Source organism: Adiantum capillus-veneris, chromosome 19 (assembly GCF_014529385.1).
Source record: "Adiantum capillus-veneris isolate H3 chromosome 19, ASM1452938v2, whole genome shotgun sequence".
Classification (NCBI taxonomy): domain Eukaryota; kingdom Viridiplantae; phylum Streptophyta; class Polypodiopsida; order Polypodiales; family Pteridaceae; genus Adiantum; species Adiantum capillus-veneris.
Window position 1 is genome coordinate 152,149,544 of NC_140949.1, and position 14,574 is coordinate 152,164,117.

Sequence of the window (14,574 nt, forward strand, 5' to 3'; positions counted from 1 at the left end):
TGCTTGCATTGATTACAAGGACATAAGACCCTCGTTGAGAGATAGGTGTTTCGGTTGGACGGTCCCACATCCTCGTCGCTACTCATAATGAGGATAAAAAACTTATAACCTGGACAACAAATTTAATATTCTATTGGCATTCTTCGTCTTCTCTCTCTCTCTCTCTCTCTCTCTCTCTCTCTCTCTCTCTCTCTCTCTCTCTCTCTCTCTCTCTCTCTCTCTCTCTCTCTCTCTCTCTTTACCTCACATTCTCTAGTCATGTCCAATCCCCGCACACCTCGGTCTAGAGGTGCACGGAGATCAGAACCACCGGGTTATAATCTCGTCTTTATTGGTCAATACCTATATTTGTGGGTACAAGAAATCTAGACACCCACGTCTACATGATACTGCATGTAGTGGACAAAATCCCTTTGCCTCTTCTCTAGCTGTAGCACTTCACTTCATCTTAACATCTTTTCACAGTAGATCTTTTCACTGTTCGTCTAACTCTAAACCCTAAACCGTAAGTAATTCTTGCGTGGACTCGATCTAACGTAAATAAGCGTAAATCTAAATAAACGTAAATCTAACTAAAAATAAAGCTAAATCTAATTTAACGTAAGTCTAATGACTAGAGGTTGTCTAGATGGTCATTGTGTCGGGGATGTAGTGACTCTTGCCGCCCTGAAGATCCACCTTCTTCCCTATCTTCTGAAGACATTTCACCAGTACTTTTGGATCGACGGAGCCCACCATGAGTGAAGGCAGCAATACCCTATATTCCATTGAGGGCTGTCTTCACCCGCTTCATGCAGGCATCGCAGTCTATGGAGACCCGCATCTAATCTAATATAACGTAAATCTAAATCTAGCTTAAATAAACGTAAATCTAGTTAAAAATAAACCTAAATCTAATTTAATGTAAGTCTACATATAACCTAATCTTTAACGTCTTTTAAGATAGTTTCCTACGACGTTATAACTCTCTTCTTCCTGTGTGTGTGCGCGTGTGTGGATGTGTGTGCCAATAAAAAGAGATAAATGGTATAACCTTTCTATCACCCATGCCAAGTATGATAGATTGATTATGCCATTTTTCTCTTGAATAATAGGTCTTCAGTTCAACTCCTCGTCGGCTAGATCTTTAGGTCTTTTAATTTTAATTAGTTTCCTACGACGCTCCCTTAGTTTCTCTTTCTTTCTCTCTCAATGTGTGTGCGTTTTTTTGGATCGTATGCATGTTTTCTTTCTCTTTTCCTCTCTCAATGTGTGCGTTTTTTGTTTATGCATGTTCTCTCTCTCTTTTCCTCTCTCAATGCGTGCGTTTTTTGTTTATGCATGCTCTCTCTCTCTTTTTCTCTCTCAATGTGTGTGTGCATTCTTTGTTTATGTATGTGTGTGCGTTTTTGCACTCTCTCTCGCTCTCTCTCTCTCTCTCTCTCTCTCTCTCTCTCTCTCTCTCTCTCTCAAAAACACTATGTGTGTGTGTGTGTATGTGTGTGTGTGAGAGAGAGAGAGAGGGAGAGAGAAAGAGGGGAAGGGAACATGAGAATGAGGAGAGGGAAGGAGCATACCTGGCTCTCCTTCCTCTCCTCGTGTGTGTGTGTGTGTGTGTGTGTGTGTGTGTAAAAGAAAAAGAGAGAGAGAGAGAGAGAGAGAGAGAGTGAGGGAGAGCGTTACCTGCTCTTTGCTTGAGGGCGCCGAAAAACTCAGATCTGAGATCTGAGTTTTTGGGCGCGCTCGGTTATTTTTTTTACCCCAGCTGGCGTCGCTATGAGCGTCGCTATGAGCGTCGCAAATTTCTTTGTAAATTTGCGACGCTCATAGCGACGCTTATAGCGACGCCGGGAATTTTTTTTTTTGAGCGTCGCTGTGTGAGCGTCGCTAATATGAAGAGCCTCTTGTAGTGTGAGTTACCCTCATTCTGTAGACCCAATGCATCTGCAATAATTTGAGGGGTGATCACCACCTTGGTCTTTTGGCCATCTAAAGCAATCATTGCTGCTTTTCCATCCCTTTGAATAGAGCTAGCTAGCCCATAGGCTCTTTGTGCATGCACTCTTGCTGACTGTGCTATGAAGAAATTATGTAAGTCATCTCTCTCTAGCTGGTTGAGGATCTCTTCCTTGTTTGCATAATCCATGATTTCCCATGGATTCAAGGGATATACAATATGTTTCCCTGAGGGTCTCTAAAAGTGCCTTGATAAACCGTTAATCTTTTATTTTCTAGTGTTCAATCATTTCCATGCCTTGGCCAACTTCAGTATCTCACTAGGGATGGTATAAGGCTCGGTCATTGCAATTATGTCTTCAAGGCTAGCCACTTTTTCTTTGGAAGGGACCTACCGATTTCCATTGCTCCTGTGTACACTCTATGTGTAAAAGTTAGCATTGTTTAGAAAATTTGGCATTTTATTAATTTTTAGCTATCCAAATGACTTCAAAATTAAAACATGAGCAAATTAGGGCCTTAGGATGCTATGCATGTGCTTACTAGTGCATTTTGGGTGCAAATTTATGATGTAAGCCATCATACACATATGATGTTTAAGTGCTCAGTCTAAGTGCTCAAAATGATGTGATTTTTTATATGTGCATAGTTCAAAGCATGTACATCATAGATATATCCTTGGTTATCAATTTGGATGTCATTTGAGCAAGATATGGCCATTATAGTTCCTTCCATGCTTTGGACTAGTAATCTGGCAATACTTTGAGGACTGTTTATTTTTTTAGAGCTTTCAATTTGAAGCTTTTTCACAAAAGTTAGGTCTTTCTTGCACGGGGATCACTATGTGTAAAGCTACCATATCACGTGCATACAAAGCATGTTTGTAAAACCCCTTATTTGTGAGTCCTTTTAGGAACATAATGTACCCTTTTCTTTTAAAATCTATAAGCTTTTTTTTTAATCTAAAAAAATAGTATCATTCTGTGTATAAATTTTTTTAAGTTTAGAAACTTTAAATGCCCTTCTGATGATGAGACATGATAGGTTACATTTTCTTGAAATGCCCCCCCCCCTCCCCTTGTTAATTTCTTGAAAATATCTAACTGAAGTTAGGAACCAGTTTCAACAATTATCTCACCATTGTTGAAATAGGTGCATCCATCGAAGCTTCAAAAGATAATCTGTAGTAGGACACTATGTTGGATTTTGGAACTTCATATAATGGTGTATTTCTTCAAAATCCAATTGTGTACTGCCTAAATTCTCCCAAATTTTTTGCACTTGACTTGATGGCCACAAATTTGCTGAGTTTTTTGTTTCTTGGTTGGATTGGATTTCTTTTAAGACTCTCCTTCTGATCTTATCTTGTGCTTCCTAGTTGATAGGATCTTCAGGATCTTTATTTTGTTTCTCCTCTTGTGATTTCAACTTTCCTTTTGACCTGGTGATGATTAAACTCTCCACTTCCAATGGTTTCTCCTTCACCTCTTCTATTTCAATGCATTTGGGACAATCACACAAGAAACAATGTAAAGAGTTAGTGTGTGATGTGGTCAATTTTCCCCCTAGCTCTTTAGTAAAGTGCTTAAAGCCAATTCCTACTTGTTGACTGCCCTATTGCTCCACTGAGGCATCAATTTCTTCCAAGAATACTGCATTGAACTGGGCAGGTGCTTTTATTCTTCCATCATTAGAAGAACCAATCCCTACATTTGGAGAGTTAAAGTTCACAATTGGAATTCTTTTCTCATTCCTGTGCTTGCACCAAAGCTCACATGCAGGTCCTTGCCTATGTCCATATATCACAATAAGTACATGGTTGCATTGGATTGGCGGGTTGCTGAAAATCTTTCCACATTTTGCCAATTCCCTTATTGAAATGGCCTTGGTTGATTTGAATTTTGAATCCACCCCTGAAGGGTTGTGGTGCCACCACATTTGCCTCTGATTCCATCTTTGCCAAAATATGTGCTCGTCTCCTTCCTCTAAAACTAGGGTTATAGTAACAATTGTCATAATCATGTCTAGGTCTTTGACATACATGAAAAAATGGTGGTTTGGCAGGGCTAAAAAATGATTGTGGCTGGATCTCCCTCAACTTTTCCAAAATCAGTTTACTCATGTTAGTTGGGTCTTGAGAATCTGACTTACCATTTTTTGTTTTGCTCTTACTCTTTTGTTTCTTTGTCCTTGACTTTTTTTTTCTTTTTGCATTTCTTTTTCTTCTTCTTTGCACTCCATGTGTCCTCTTCGTCATCCTTAGTATCTATTTGTTGATCAAAATTTGGATTTGTTTCTTCATCTTCATCTGTATTTGAATCTGAATCTTTTGAATTTGTTGTTGCTCTTCTTCTTCTTGCTCTTCTTTTATTCCTTGGTTCCATACCTTCTTTTAGCTCTCATGGTTGCATACACTATGTTCCCAAAATCTTGGGGTTGAGTGAGAGGAGCATGTCCTGCTATAGCACTTTTCAACTGCTTTCTCAAACCTTGACAAAAGTAATCACCCAATTGCTCCCAAGATGGCCTTTGATTTGCGCGTAGTTTGTTCATCAAATTCTTGAATTGTTGGGCATAATCTTCTACCAACAAATCTTTTTGCTTAATTTTTTTGATTGTCTTCAAAACATCTTCAATGATTTTATCTACCCTAAATCTTGCCAAAAACCTAATTTTTAGATTGTCATAGTTTGGGAATGCTGCAATATCATACTACATGAACCATGACATGGCTTTTCCTTGCAATGTTGCTACAAAATGCTTGTTTTTTATTGCATCATTGTAAAGTACATCATACCCACTAGCAGACCATCTTGACTCAAACTGTCCCACATGATTTTCAGCATCTTGGGATTCTTTCCCACTAAATTTTGCTATCCCAACTTTAGGGTTGAGTAGTGGTTGTTGTGCCATTATGTGTGGTTGTTGAAATTGTTGACCTACCAAAGGGTTATATCTCAACAATGGTAAAGGTGGTGGTGTAGGAAACTTTAATTGCCTCTTTGCCTTCAAAAATTGATGGACTGCTTGAATTCCAACTAACTAGTGGATGACCCTTTCAAGAGTTGGATTTCCTCCCTGCTCTCTTGACCTAGGTGAGGAAGTCTTCCCTACTTCCTATTGTTGATTCCCACTTGTGTTGATGGACTCCTCAGATCCTATCCCTTCAAGAATTGGTGGCAATCTTGTAACTGCTCCTACTTTAAGAATATCTTCGCTTGTGTAGCCAATTAATTTTTGAGTTTAAGACTCCAGCTAAGAATCCCATCTTCTTTTTTGAAATCTAGTGCCATAAGAAATCTTAGGTGGCTGCTCCCTTGAATCACTCATACATGTCTTCTTCCACTCTAGAATTTCCTTGTTGTACAATTGACCAAATTGATTAGACCATTCAACAACCAAAATGGTAGCAGCTTTGCCCTATGATATTGATTCTTTTTTAAGGCTATCTTTTAGTTTCAAGTCACTCAAGAGCCTTTCAAGGTAATTTTGCAAGAATATAAGATTACATTCTTCCTTTTCCTCCTCCTTTGTCCTCTAATTAGATAAATCTTTCAACCAATCCTCATGTTTAGCACCCATACACCCCAATCAAATCCCATTGCCCAATCTGGTTGGAGAAAAATTCTCTCCACAATCAGCAGGATTGCCAAGTGATATTGGGGCATTTGGGATTGAGAAAATACATTTCATTACAATACACATCATTATAGTTCTTCAAAATAGGCTTTCCATACCATTCAATACCTTGATAGAATTTAGTAACAAATCAAAAACCTGCATAGTGATGACTAAATACTAAAAATAGACAAAAACAAAGCTCGACATAGCCAATTCTCTTCATCCCTTCATTACTCTCTTGCCATAGCATTACAACCACCCAAGTTAATGTACATCAAGGTATGAAGAGGCATAAGCCTTTTAACTTACAAAAGACTAAAAATAAATCACTAAGGTCCTACAAACACTATACTTATTTATGTTTTAATAAAGTGTATAATCCAAACTCGCAAAATCACACAGGCTCTCATAGAAATGCTCTCCTTTCCACTCAAAATCCCATGCTCTCAACCAGAAAAAAATGCAACACTAACTCCTCAAAATTTTTCTCACACGCAAGTCTCTCTACCAAATCCCATTCACAACAAAGTACAGGTTAGCATATGTCAAACACTTGAGAAAAATAGAAAGGGTACCTTTTATCAAAAATATAAGCACATGTCTCTGGTGAACTAGCCATCTCTGGGAACATAGATAGATTTGGTTAGATCTCTAAAACATAAGGATTGTTTTCTTGTGCTCTTTGATGTGACATGGTGCAATTGGGCTATGTGTTGGATGCAATAGGGCGTACTCTCGATGTTAGTTGCTCTTGCTCTTTTACTGTTTTTGTTTTTTTTTTTAATAAAGTATAAGTATAAGGCTATGTATATACAGTCCCTCAATTGAAGGTTAAGAGGGAAGTAAGCGAATGATCTCACTTCATCAGTAAACACTCCCCCCTTCCTTGGGTAGATCATACTCTTTGGAAGGTTGTTGTCACCTTTTGAAACCACTTGTTCCAAGATGTAATGGATGAAGACTTTGATCAATAGTTTTCTGCCACCCTAGGTGCTTCATCAAGTTTCAAGGGTGGTAAGGTACTTTCCCATAATCTTACTTGTAACATTACTTTAGGTGGTGAACTTACAATGGGAGGTGCTAATTCTTTCTTGTTTTTTTGGATATTTACAACGGTAGATGGAGGTTGTGTAGAAGCTTGTATTTCTATGGATGAACTACATGAAGCTTCATTTGACTTCCCTATTCCCAAGATAAGTGATACAAATCGTTCTCGCTTTGGTACCCAAACTAGCTCTAAAACAGGTGTGTAGTATTCCATGATCTTTTCCTTTCCATGGTCTTCAATCGGCTTCTTAGTGACAATATCCAACTCACATGGATCTATAGGTGATAGGGAGAACACACTTTACGTTTAGGCACCCAGATTTAATCGTTTTTGTCATAATAGCCTTGGGATTCTAATAATCGTTTAGGAATCCAACGTAACATTTTCTTAAATTTATTGGGACGAATTGGGCGTCTCTTACGAGATTGCTCTCGTGAACCAATTGAGCATCGAAAGTGATTGTTAACAAATCTTTAGGGAGCCATTTGTATGTTTCCTTGACAATTCACGCTGAGTCTTGGGTGCTTCATTCTTTGTTTCAGCCATGGAAGTTGAAGCTCTAGAGGGTCGTGCTATAGAGACATATGTTTCAACCTCTTGGGTATGCAAGAATCTATTATGTGCTCCCTCAAGAGGCGATAACTCAGGGATTGTTTCTTGAGTGGTAGGCCTAAGATTTTGTTTTTGTGTCGTGATACTTCTCGTTCCTTCATCAATAGTACACTTGGTTGCACACATCCACTTACGTCCCATTTTTATGTCGCCCTCCATAGCACCCACAAGCATGACCAAAAAGCTTTGAGCCACGGCCCCGTTGTCATAATAACTGACAAAAGTGTGCAAGATTCCAAAGACAATAGTTTTCTTCTTGTTAATACCCTTGACTTGGATGGTACTCTGGGATAAAGACAGAGTCCTAATTGACCCCACACTCCATAGGATAACAGATTATGTTTAGCTCTTGTGCCCAATATAGAGTTATATAGCACTTTCCCATAGGTGTTATTTAACTCAATGGGATATCATAGAGGTGGGTCAGAATCTACCAAATTTTCCTTTGACTCAACTTGAAATTCATGTGTAACTCCTAGTTTGGCCTCTCGTTGGTGTCTAATACGTTGTTGTCGCTCCTGAGCCTTGACTTGAGCTTGTATCTTTTTTAATTCTGCTCGTGCCTTGGCTGCCCACTTTTGATGATTGACATGTAGCTCTTCTTGGCCCAAAGGATCATAGCATCTTTGAAATTTACTTCCATCGAGGAATCCAATGGTTTTCACTCCATCAAGAGGTTTCACACGAATGGTACCCTATGGGGTGATTTTGCATACTCTATATAGTCCTTTTCCCACATATTTCAACTTTTTCTTCTTGTTACGCACTCCATACATAAAAACTTTATCCCCAACCTTGATATCCTAGTTCCTTAAATGACAATCAAACCATTTCTTTTGCCTATCCTCTTCAAAAGTGTGTTTTGCACGGCCACTTGCCTCCCTTCATCTAATTTCTCAAAGATATATAAACGTTCAACTAAAGGGTTACCATCCCAACCTTCTTGTGAAGCTACTTGAAGACTAGGAATGACAAACTCCCATGGCATAACTGCTTCTTTGCCATATACCATCTTATATCGTGTACAATTAATAGCTACTTTGTAAGCAGTACAATAAGCCCATAGAGCTTATGCCAGAGCTTCAAATCCCAATCTGTGTGATGAGCCTCTACCGTCTTGGTCAAGAGATATTAAAGTCTTGTTAGTACTCTCAGCTTGGCCATTTGCTTGTGGATAATAAGGTGTCGACTTATGGTGGGATATCATGAAGCTTGTCGCATGAGTTCAGTTATCATTTTATTTATAAAATGAATACCATTGTCACTCACAATTTTGAAAGGACAATCAAATCAACTCGTGTCTTCCCCTCTCCAGAATAGATTGTCATCTAGGGTACCACTGGGCCTTGAATGGTTTGTCCCCATATTTGCACCAATATTCAATTGTAAACATTCTGTCAAACAAAAAGGGAGTACGCCCACTTCCCAATGACTTAAAGTCACCTTCTTCTTGGATGACATTAGGTATGGCTAGTGATCCATGGTCCTTGTTGTTAGTTTGATTTTGTGTAGGAAATATTGTGTCTGTAATTTGGATCTTCTTAGATGTTGGTTCTAGCTCCCTTTGGGTCTCGTCTACCAAACTTCTCAATTGCTTGACTCGCTCGATCTCCTCTATAGGATTTGGGTAAGTTCCAATCTTCTTCCTATGTTCCTTGGGTTGTGTCCATTGTGGCTCATCTCATGATCCTCCTTGTTTTTTTCTTTTCTAATTTCCATTTTGATCTCCATGGTCTCATCTAAATCAGAATCATTTTCAGCATCGTTAGTCTTTGAACTGGGGTTTGACTTCGCTACCTTTTGTGATCTCTTCGCTCGTGTTTTGTTCTTCTTCTTGGATTGAGCAATTGATGCTACGTCTCTTTCTTCAAGAATATAATTTTGGTTTTGGAGCATCGATCTTGTGAGTAAATTTACTAGTAGCACTGGTGTACTTTGTGATGGTGCCTGAGTAATCTCAATTAAGTTCAATGGCGTGATCCTTGGTACATTCGGATTATTAGGAAATTGGGCAATCAAATGATCTATGCCAGATCAATTACACATGAGTATTGGCAATGTAAATTTGCTCCCTTGATTGGTATGAACTAGTGTGGATTTCTTTTGTAGTCTAATAGGACACTCGGGTACACAATGTGGACCTCCACACTCGTAGCATTGAAGAGGTGGCCTCTTGGCAGTGAGATTGATATTTTGGCCTCTTGTTGAAATAGTAGCTACTTGTTTGACTTGTCCCCAACAATATTCCATGTAATATATAGGACAGTCTTTAAGAGTATCCATCCCTTAGGCAATACTAGTGTCTATTTCTTCCTCAGCTCCATCCAAACAAGCACTAGATGGCTTGCAACCCATATGATTCACACGGGTGACTCTTGATGTGGGGACTGCGGTCTTAGAGATAATTGTGGTCCACAAAAAATTCATCTTAGATATCTTTGGCTCTTTAGCAATAGGCTTTATGGTCATTGGCTCATGCCCCGATGATTCCGAGCTACTAGACTTTGGTTCACAAGACACTCTTTCACCTGCAATCATTAAATTGTCTTCCAATTGGATTGCATTGGTAGTGACTGCCTCCCACGTAGTAATACCTCTAATGACTAGGCCATTATAGGTATTTTCATGTTGCAATCCTCGGAGGAATCTATTGAGAAATTGGTTATTGTTGAAACGCTCATTCACAAAAGAAAATGAGTTTAAGTGCTTTAGACCATTGATAAAGTGTCTCACTGACTCGCCTTCCTCATGTTCGACTTTTGTAGCTATGGTGCTACACCCCAAACCACACCTTCTTGTATGTAGTCTTTTTCGAAGAGTAGGGTAAATCATTTTCTCTTCCATCCATAAGGTCCTATACCAATCCCCAGCCTTTCCACCCAAAGTCGAGCTTAAAGCATTGCACTTATGTAGTTCATTGTGTTCTCATAGGGAATCACATACTTGTTCAAATACTTTGATGTGCTTTTGAACAACTTTGTATCCATTGAATTTTTGCATAAGCTTTGCAATTTGTATTCCTTTACTCCTAGGTTCTCTCTCAGGTGCATGATGCATATTCTCCACAATAAATCGACTTATCGTTTGAGTGAATGCTGCAAAATCACCTAGGTGAGGAGGTATGGCCAGTGGAGACACTCCTAGAATCTTATGTGGGACAAGGGTGGTTATTGGCCCTCGCCTATATATAGCCAACGTAAGATATGGAATATGAATTGGGTAGGCCCACTCGGATAAGGGCTCGAGAATGGCACTCGTGGAGCATATGTTGTTGGTACAATCGGAGGTATAGGAGCCATGTGTGCATAAGTGGCTACATGCACATATGGTGGAGGCCCAGTGGTAGGTATCACACCATTAGGTAGCAATATTGCACTAGCCCTAGAGGCTATAGGTGCATTCTCTATTAGGTCCATCATTGGAGTAGGTGCCACGGCTTCCCTGAGAGGAAGTTGAGCCAAACTAGGAAAACTAAGTTGTTGTTCCTGGGCTAGGACTGCTTCTAAACTTGAGGAAAAATGACATATGAGGGTCCATGGGACTCATCATAGGAGTCTCCATTTGTGATAGAGTAGGATTTTTCGCCTTGCTAGTATCCAAAAATCTCATGGGGCCAGTTTTGGGTACGTTTATGCCTCGATTTTGCCTCTCCAAGTGGGTGGTTCCATGGATGACATTACATATCATTCTTTTTTGCTCCTCAATATTAATAATTCTAGATATGGATTGTACAATCTCTATCCAACCTACATGGTAGGAGTGGCCAGAGTATAGATCCGTCAACATCTGAGTGTGGAGGTCATAACTCCAATTTTCATTAAGGAATACCCCTTCTAGACTTGACGTGTTAGAGGTCACTTGTGATCTGGAATCAATGTTGCTCCCCGTGGTTTTGACTTTGTGGTCGGTACTTTAAAGGGAACTTCCAAGGGAGGTAGTTGAATAGGTCCTGCATTGAAAGAGGTAGGCAGAATATCCACATGGACACTCTGATGGGATATGGGGCCCACGTGAGATGTGAATGGATAATCTACTTCCCCACCCCCTTCATACGCTTCATTGGCCTTGGATTCAGAGCGAGTAGCTCTACTAAATGTCTCCATAAAACGGATAAACATGCTAGCACTAGGTTGTGGAGCCCCAATGGGCACGTGTCCTCCTTCCTCAGGGTTCTGTATAGGATAACCTTCCATCACATCTGAGTTAGAGCAAGAGTCACTAGATGCTAGGTGGGGGTCTTGAGTAGTACTGCCTTGGATTCCTACTGAGGGACTAGAGCCTAATGTGGAGGGATAATGGGTGCCCGTGTAAACAGAGGTACTATCTAGATTCTCCTGATCTAGCACACGACCAGAGCATAGGTGCATGTGACTTTGACACCCTAGAAGTGTTGGTGAGTGCCCATGAAGGCCGCTCACCTAGTTTTTTTGGGTGTTTTGTAACCCGGTTTTACTCTCAATTTTTTAATTTTTTTGGTCCTTTTTTCTAACCAAGCTATGGAGTATAGCGTGGGATAGCTAAAAATGAGCGTCTCGATCAGAGGATGTGGCGTGCTTTACAGCCCAAGATTTGGTTCCTTTATGCCCTCGAAATCCTCAAAATAGTCTATTTCTAGTTGGGAACAAGGTTTAAAATGGAAAGATTAAGGGTGCAAGTGTGAAGGAGATGGTGGAGGACTTGTTCCACATGCCCTCACTCCCTCTTGTGGGGGTAGACTATATAGATAGTCTAGGGTCTATATTGTATAGTGAGACTGAGGACTGAGGCCTAGGCTTGGAGAATGGACTTGGGCTTAGGGAATGATCCCGATCTCGATCATTCTTTTAATACGCTTTTCTTTTACTTTTTCTTTTTAAAGTTTGAGGATAAGGTTGATGGCTTCTTTAATATGCGCTTTTTAACCTTTTTTTTTAAAGCCTGAGGATAAGGTTGTTGGCCGCACGTACATGGTCTGCACAGAGATGAGTAGACGTGTGTGTAGACGTATCAAAACCAAAGTAAAACGTGCAGGACAGCACTAGCATAGCGTGGACCAAAACTAAAATAGAGCTTCACTAAAAAAAATAGATTTAATCTTAATAGAACCTACCATACCTAAACATAGTTACACAAAACACGCACACGCACACACACACACCTTTCTCTACCTTTCCTACATACACTGAGTGACTTCACGAGGCAGCACAGAGTGCTTCTTAAGCTTGGTGTAGGGCAACTCCACGATAACAACACCAAAAATGTGCACATCTGTCGCACTGTCGGAGCTAGGGACTTGCCAACCACTATGTGCGAGCCATGGATGGCTGCAAGCACACAACCAAGCTCACCTAGCAACCTCAAAGAGATTAAGGGTGTGTCACTCACCGCTCTACGCTTGCCTCCGTGAAGGATTCCTCACCATGAAGAAAAGGGAGCCATCGCCACCATACTGAATCGCCTTGCCGCTACCAATGCTGCCGCAATGCTCTCTCTCTCTCTCTCTCTCTCTCTCTCTCTCTCTCTCTCTCTCTCTCTCTCTCTCTCTCTCTCTCTCTCTCTCTCTCTCTCTCACACACACACACACACACACACACACACACACACTCGTGAGCACACAATGGAGACAGAGATGGATATCGGGCAAGAGCACTCTTCTTTAGCATGCACCCTCTAGAATGAGGGATTTAGGTCACAATGGCCCTTTTATATGGGTTTAGCCCATTCACACATGGGTGCCCACTCCGACCGATCAAAGTAAAAATACTGTCAAATGAGATATGTGGTGCGCCTCTCATCGATGATCACCCAAGCACCTATCCCAACACCAATAGGATCGACAAGCCTGGCCCATGACTCAAAACAATGTGATATGGCATCCGTGGATGTTAACTGAGTTGACTGTTAAGTATGGAGCCTGATTTACCTTGTAATTTTCTGTGGTAAAAGCGCACATTTGTAAGGCCCCCATTATGAGGAGAAGCCATCGTGCGTGAAGGAAAATCACTCGCCGAAAACCAAAATTTTCACGGCCAAAAATCAAGGGCAACTTTAGGGGCCTCGGGGGCGGAATCCCCCGAGACTTTTTTTCTCCTCGCCAGAATATTCCTTTTCGCCAAAATATTATGGCCGGACGGCAGCCGGAAAGTGGTCGGAAAACAACCGTCGGTTGGCCGGTGGCCGGTGGTTAGAAGTCAATGGCCGGTGGCCGGTGGCCAAATTCAAAAGCGGATTTGTCTACACAAGGGCGTCCACACATGTGCGGATTGGAGGGTCCGATTTGGACTTATTCACACAAGGACGGCTACACATGGCTGCCTCTCATGAGAGAGGGCAACCCTTTTGGCCTATAAAAGGAGGCCATTTCTACACATATTTCATAGTGTGAAGTTGATGCAACAAGGTGAGTGTGAGCTGGTGAGAGTGAAGCAAGGAGGGAGCTCCATTAAGGGTATAATCCCTTTGTAAACTACTTCTTGTTTTGAAGTACTAAAGCCATTGAGTGGTTGCTTTCCCGTGGACATAGCTCACATTGGGTGAACCACGTATATCGTGTGTACTCTCTCTCTCTCTCTACTCTATAATCTCTTGTGTGTGAAATCTATCTCTCTCCATTAAGTAATCTACTCAAATATCTATTTAGCTACGTCTTATTTTCTAACAACTGGTATCAGAGCAAGGTTTTCTCGTAGCTAAATTATCTCAAGGAAAGGATTCCTTGAATTGAGTGGGAGTTATGGTGGAGGAAGGGAAGCTCAAGATTGAAAAGTTCAACAGCAAAAACTACCAACATTGGAAGATGCAGATTGAAGACTATCTCTACCAGAAGGACCTCTATTTGCCACTAGGTGGTCTTGCGAAGAAGCCCGCAACAATGGCAGATGAAGCATGGATTGTCCTTGATCAAAAGGCGCTGGGAACAATCCGGTTAAGCTTGGCGTCAACGGTGGCCTTCAATGTTTCGGAGATGAAGACCACGGAGGACGTGATGAAGTCACTTGACGACTTCTACGAGAAACCATCAGCATCCAATAAGGTATTTCTTATGAAGCGCTTGTTCAATCTAAAGATGGCAGAGAATGGTTCAATTGCAGAACACCTAAATGACTTAAACACAAACATAAGTCAACTTCGATCGGTGAAAATCGATTTCGATGACAAAGTGCGAGCTCTCCTTATACTATCATCTCTACCGGATAGTTGGGACAGCCTTGTGATGGCTGTAAGTAATTCTATCTCTGGTACAAATACTCTTAAGTTTGATGATGTTGTGGGTGTTCTCCTAAGTGAGGAAATACGAAGGAGAAGCACAGGAGAATCATCAAGTGCTGCATTATCAGTAGAAACAAGAGGAAGGCCTAAGGAGAGGTTCAAAAACAAAA